A 7,210-nucleotide genomic window follows, 5' to 3' on the forward strand; every position below is an offset into this window, starting at 1 on the left:
AAAGAGCTCTTCAGCATAGAGGGACTGTTGACAAAGACAAAAGAGGTACCTTGACAGAGACTGGAGGGGTCATATTACCTCTAAGAAGGGAGGCTGTAAACAATTCACTGTCACTTCCCACCTACCAAATTAGCTGGAAAAATAAAAGAGAATTGAGCAGTTGCTGTTAGCATCCTGCTCTTGAGATTGGCTTTGGTGATCTGTCACTGAGAGCTTCTCCTTCCTGTCTCAGGGAGCCCTGGCTGATGAGAGGCTCGGGACATTATTAACGCCACTTTGCGGAAGAGGCTGCGCTCTCAGACTAATGTCTTATGGCATTCGCTGCTTTCCCGGGGCTCCAAGGATGGAGAGAATGTCCTGAAATAGCAACTCTGAGCTGGTTGTCAAGGCAACAGGATCCATCAGGAGGTACTGTCAGGTGCTGTGCGTGGCGTTGTAGAGGGATGGGCTGAAAGAAATTGCAAATGTAGACTTTGCCCTCCATGAGCCTACATTCTGGGGAAGATACGGGTTTGCTTGTGAATCTATTATGGCCGCAGTTTCTTACCCAAGGAGAATGAAGGTACAGGTGTAGGCAGATATTAACTAGTGTTAATCAGCTGTAGCAAGTGCACAAGGACAGATAATTTCGCAAAGCACACTGGGTAAAGCAAAGTCAAACATTGCTGGGCTTCTCAATGTCTTTAATGAGCTTTTGTGTAAGGTGAGAGTTGATCCTACATTTCCCTACATTATTCTTATCACAGGGCTCTTGTGGGGCTGGCCAAATAGCTTGGTCAGTAAAACACTTGCTTTGCAAGTATAAAGACCTGAGTTCAAACCCCTGGGCCCACATTAAAAAGAACCAGGCACGGTGGTGTACACTTGTGTCACAAAGGTGGAGTAAGGCAGATTCCTGGGCTTACTGGTCAATCAGTATAGCTTTGTCACTGAGTTCCAGGGCAGTGAGAGAACTCACTTCAAAACGAACAAACAGGCAGGCAGGCAGGCAGGCAGGCAGGTAGACAGACAGACAGACAGACAGACAGTGAGATATTTGAGGGACGACACTTGAGGTTGTTGAAGGGTTTGTTCCCAGCCAACGCACCAATGAAGGGGGCTTAAAAAGAGAGAGAGGGGTTTAGGGAATGTGGCACGGTGGTGTGGGGGAAGGGGGTGCCCAGGCGGGCCCATGCCCAAGCACCTCTTCCCCCTGAGGGACCACACGCACACAGACATGGAATAGAATAGTTTATTCAGGGCAGAGGATGGGAGTTAATGGTATAGTGGAGGCAGAGAGAGAGAGAGAGAGAGAGAGAGAGAGAGAGAGAGAGAGAGAGTAGAGAGTAGGGAGTAGATAAGTGGAGGCCGGCCATGACCACATGGAGAGAAGGGGAGGGGAGGAGAGCTCAAGAAGGGCAGAGAGGTGAGAGTATGATGAGAGAGAGCTATGAGAGAGACAGAGAGAGACAGAGAGATAGATAGATAGAGAGAGAGAGAGAGAGAGAGAGAGAGAGAGAGAGAGAGAGAGAGAGAGGGGCAAGTAGCCCCTTTTATAGTGGGCCAGATCTATGGGGTGGGGCATACCTGGCTGTTGCCAGGTAAGTGTGGGGTGGAGCTTAGACAGAATACCAACAGTTGTCCTGTAGCCTCCCAAGCATGGGTACACATATGCACGCACACATTTGCATGCCTACACCCAAACATGCATGCACACATGTATTCACACAAAACTCATGTGCACAGGACATTACAGAGGGTCAGGGGACCACAGAATATTTTTTTGGGATCCTAAAGTGTGACTTTTTCAAAACAGTGAACAACTGTGTTCTTAGAATGGTGAGAGAGCTCTCAGGAGTGCAGTAGGATTCAGTCCTCAAGGCTGGTATCGGCTCAGAGAAGTGGGCAGGGGTTGGGGTTGAGGGGGTGGTCTTCTGGGAGAGGGAACTGAGCTGCACCTTCTAGATTATGATTGGGTGGTGAGAATGGAAAATTTACTCCTTATGGTGTGTGACTGGTTCTTCCTCTGAGAGAGAGAGAGGGGAGGGGAAGGGAGGAGAGAGGGGCAAGGAGAAGTCTATGTTGGGCACTAAAAGATCAGTAGCTTATGTGTATTTAGCTTATTGTCTGTGTGCGTGGTTTCTGTTCTTCCAGAGGACCTGGGCTCATTGCCTAGCCCCAAAGTATGTAATTTCTGGCAGAGGGCATGCATCAGCCAGAGACACATCATTTCGTGGTAGACTAAGAGAGAAGGAGCTGGCATGGAACCGGAGCCGGTGGAACATTCAAAGACTCACCCTTGGCGACCTTCCACCAGACAGGCCCCACTTCTCAAGGGTTCCACAGCCTTCAGTGCAGTGGTACAACCTGGAGACCAAGTGTACGAGATAGGAGACTCACAGGAGACATTTTAAACCATGACAATAGCTCATTGAATCCTATCAAGTATCAGAGAAGGGAAAACAGTTCTGTGACGTCCTTGTTTCAGAATATCATGAGTAATATTTGGTATTAATAATATTTGATGTTCTTGGTATTCTTTTTATTTTTCTCTTGTTTGCGTAAATTAACACTGTTGATAGCACATCCAGTTACCTCTTCCCAGAGGTCCTTCTTTACTCTGTGTGTGTGTGTTGTGTGTGTGTTGTGTGTGTGTGTGAACTGGAGACTCACTATGCAGCCTTGGCTGACCTTGAGCTCACAGATCTCTACCTGCAGTCTGCCTCTCAAATTCTGGCTTTAAAGGCCTGTACTACCAAGTCCTTATGTAGACTTCAAGAAGGTATATTTTGTATTTTTTATTTATGTACATGTATGTGTTTGTGCATGTGTGCAGTGTGTGTGTGTGTGTATGGTATGTGTGTGTGTGTGTGTATGGTATGTGTGGGATGCCTAAGATGTCTAGAACAGGGTATCAGATCTCTGGGAGCTAAGGACAGGTGACTAGGAGCCACTCAATGTGCTATGCACACTGGCTGGGAACCAAATTCAGGTCCTCTGGAAGTGCAGCAAGAACCCTGAGACATTTCCCCATTTCTTTGAGAGAAAGTCTTTTTGTTTTTGAAGAAAGGTCATTGTATCTGTATGTCTATATATAATTTTGAGACAGTCTTTATATGTATGTATATATATATTATATGTAAAATATACATATAACAATGTATATAAATATGTATTTTATTTTTTGATGCAGGGTCATTCTGTACAGGCCAGCCTTCAATGCAATCCTCTTGCCTTAGCCTCTCCAGTTCTGGGACTGCAGCATGGGATTCCAGTGCTTTAGAGTCTATTATTGCCACTGTCATTGTGATAGTTAAAGTGGGGCTCTAACACTGAGCCACGCCCCCAGCTCCTCCCTGGGGATTCTAAACAGGGGCTCTACCACTGAGTCACACCCACAGCCTTTTATTTATCTCATTGTCAACTTGACTGCATTTAGTATCACATAGGAGATATCCCTTTGAAGAAGATTTATTTATTTATGTATATAGGGGTTTCATCTGCATTTATGTATACCATAAGAGGGCATTGGCTCCCAGGGGGCTACAGTTACGCACGGCTGTGAGCTGCTACATGGGCGCTGGAATTGAACTTGGGACCTCTGGAAGGACAGCCAGTGTTTTTACTGCTGAGCCATCTCTTCAGTCTAGGAAGCCACACCATCAAGGACATCTGTAATGATGTTTCCTGAGAGACTAAATGGAGATAAAAAGACCTGCCGCTGTGGACGCTGTCATCCCACGAGCTGAGGTCCTAGACTGTACAGGAGAGAGCAAGCTGAGCACCGGCGTCCATTACTCTCTGCTTCCTGATTGTGGATGCGGTGTGACCGGCCGCCTCCCAGTCGGTCCTTCCTCATCGTGGGCTGTGATAAAGTCTTCCTTCCATAAGTTGCTTTGTGTCATGAATTTTACCACAGCAATGAGAAAAGAACTTGACTTTCAGATGGACAGTCACTGTCCATCAATTTCTGGTAATTTTGTTCTGACTTAAAAGAAATGTACTAAAATATAGATAACATTTGTCAAACACACCATTTTAATTTTGGTTCACTGATAGTTAATACATGTACAATGTTGAACAACTGAAACCATTATCCAGTTCCAAATTTCTTCATCACCCCAAGCAGAAACTTGGCATTCACTTGGCAATGACTTCCAGTTCTAGCCCAGCACCTGGGAATGTTAGCTTTTGTTCTGTATAGATTTGTTTTCTAGATATCACATATAAATAGAAGTCTGAGGCAGTTCTACTGTGACTGACTTATTTCCTTGAGCATCTGTGCAAGCCTTGTCCATATTGCATAGTACATCAGAATTTCATTCATTGGTATGAATGAATGCTGTTCCTGTGTATGGATAGACTACCTTTTGCATATGTATTTATCCATTCATCCGTGTGTGGGACTTGGGTCGCTTCCATCTTTTGACTCTTGTGAAAATGCTGCTCGGAATTTGGTTGTAAAAATATTGGATAGAGCCTTTGCCTTTTCTTTGGTTTCTTTTGTTGTTGCTGTTCTGAGAATTGAATCTAGGGTCTTGGGCATACCAGGCAAGTGCTTTAAAGTTGAACCACGCACCTAGCCAATCATTGGTAGATTCTAGGGTGGAGCTCTACCACTGAGTCACAACCCAGAGCTCCTCACTTGGAGATTCTAGGCAGGGGCTCTACCACTGAGCCACGCCCCCAGCCCCTCCCTGGGGGATTCTAGGCAGGGGCTCTAACACTGAGCCACGCCCCCAGCCCCTCCCTGGGGGATTCTAGGCAGGGGCTCTACCACTGAGCCACGCCCCCAGCCCCTCCCCGGGGGATTCTAGGCTGGGGCTCTACCACTGAGCCACGCCCCCAGCCCCTCCCCGGGGGATTCTAGGCAGGGGCTCTACCACTGAGCCACGCCCCCAGCTCCTCCCTGGGGGATTCTAAGCAGGGGCTCTACCGCTGAGCCACGCCCCCAGCCTTTTATCTATCTCATCTGTGTAGGAACTAAAGCGCCATAGAGCTTGATGGACTAAGTTTGCTCCTGACATTTATCAAATGAGGCAGCAATGATTATCTCCATGTGACAATAGCCACTACTAAGATTCCTTTACAGAGAGCAATATGAGAGAGCTGCGATTGTGAATGTTACCCCCTTGCAAACCCCGAAGGTGCATCCCAGGACGTATTTTCTTTGGTTCTTATTTTCTTTTTCAGACAGTGGTGAGGTCTAGGTGATTGGATTCTGGCACTTGCATCATATCTGCACCTTTTCTTCTTATAAGGGAGTAAAACACACACAAAGACCGACATCTTCTCCCAACCACACGTTTGACGATGCTTCTGTCTCCGCGATGCCTTTCCTGTGTGCGTGTTTCCTGGACTACGTCACGCGGTTTCCGCAGTTTCTGGATGACAGGCTTCGAGCTTTGTTGGTTAGAGGAACACTGAAGGTACTCTGGCCAGCCCGAGCATGGAAAACATGGCTCTGGCAGACCTAGCCCTTGCCTTCCATTAGCCTTTCCTTGCTAAAAGTCAAACTACATTCTTAAAGCTAGCCCTCAACGTCCACTCCCTTATCTGGCTACTGTGTCCTCCCGAGGCTGACTACCAAGGTCCAGCTATCAAAGCACTAAAGTCCAGTATTCAAAAGCCTCCTTTGTCTAACCTAATCAACATGCCCAATTAAAATGAAAACACCTCATCCAAACATGGGCTTTCCCCTTTTACCTTTATAAACTGACATTTTCTTATGGGCTGTGTCTGTCTCCTCTCTATCCAGAGGTAGTCCTTTGGGCCCTCACCCCCAGGAACAAATATCTCTCTCCCTTGTTCCCTTCATCTTTTGCCTAGTCTTCTATTTCCTGTCTCTGTCTCTTATTCCCTGCCCTCTGTCTCTCTGGGACAAAAATCTCCTTGGTGCTGAGAACTTGGTGTTGGGGGCCCTAAGCTTATAGCAATCCTTTCAAACATGGCACGAGTAGCTTTCCGTGCTGCCCAGGGAGAGGTCAATATGGCGTTCTTGATTCCTGTCATAACTTAAAGGGAAACTTACACAATGTCTGGAGCCCTTGGTGTCCTGCAGATGAAGGAGGGGGATGTCCTCAGATTCCTTGCTGCGGGAAGCCACTTCGGTGGCACCAACCTTGACTTTCAGATGAAGCAGTATGTCTACAAAAGGGAGAGTGACTGTATCTACGTCATAAATCTAGAGAGACCCTGGGAGAGGCTGGAGCTCTCAGCATCGTCTCCTCCGAGAACACTGGCCAGTGGGCTGTGCTGAAGTTTGCTGAAGTGAACTGGAGCCACTTCCGTCGCTGGCTGCTTTCTACCTGGGACCTTCACTAACCAAATCCAAGCACTCCTCAGGGAGCCATGCCTTCTAGTGTTGACTGATCCCAGGGTTGAGCACTAGCCCCTCAGAGAGGCCTCTTATTGCTGTCCGCCATTGCTCTGTGTGACACAGATTCTCCCCTGGGCAATGCGGGTATTGCCATCCCATGCGACAAGGGAGCTCACTCAGTGGGTCTGATGTGGCGGATGCTGGCCTGGGATGTCCTGCACATGTGAGGTACTGCCTCCCTGAGCATCCATGGGTGGTTATACCTGATTTTCACTTCTACAGAGTCCTGCAGGGGATTGAGAAGGAGGAGCAAGTTGCTGTTGAGGAGGCTGTGACCAAGGAGGAATTCCAGGGCAAATGGATCACACCAGCTCCTGAGTTTACTGCTCCTCAGTCTGAGGTGGCTGACTGGTCTGAGGGTGTGCAGGACACCACTGTCTGTGTTCTTTTAAGTAAATAAACGTTCATCACTGCTCCTATAAGTAACTCAAACAACTCCCACAGAAGACTGGAGTGGACAGCCAGCCACTGAGGACTGGTCAGCAGCTCCCACACTGCAGGCCACCGCCGAGTGTGTTAGAGCCACCGCTGAGTGGTCCTGAGCCCCTTTGCAGACATCTGATCAAAGGGAAGGAAGGTGGAAGGAAAATAAAGTTTCTAAAAGTTGAAAAACAAAACATGGTATGAATAGCCCAGACTGCCCTCTAGTCACCCTCTCCAGTCTTCTCACACACAAACTCCTTTCACACCAACAATGGTTATCAGCCATCATGCCGTCATAATGTTGCTTCATAAATCTTTACTCAACTTAAATGATCCCCTTCTTAGGAAATCTCCCATGACCTTCTCATGAGGCAGGTTTGATTACTACCTCACTACTTGGCGAGTAGTTACAAAGTAGGCAACTACTTG

General features: G+C 47.5%; 1 pseudogene; it reads left to right on the forward strand.

The window, feature by feature from the left end:
• Positions 1-6,013: 6,013 nt before the first annotated feature.
• On the forward strand, positions 6,014-6,900 carry LOC127672845 (40S ribosomal protein SA-like; annotated as a pseudogene).
• Positions 6,901-7,210: the final 310 nt, after the last annotated feature.

This window comes from Apodemus sylvaticus, chromosome 22, assembly GCF_947179515.1.
Source record: "Apodemus sylvaticus chromosome 22, mApoSyl1.1, whole genome shotgun sequence".
NCBI classification, from domain to species: domain Eukaryota; kingdom Metazoa; phylum Chordata; class Mammalia; order Rodentia; family Muridae; genus Apodemus; species Apodemus sylvaticus.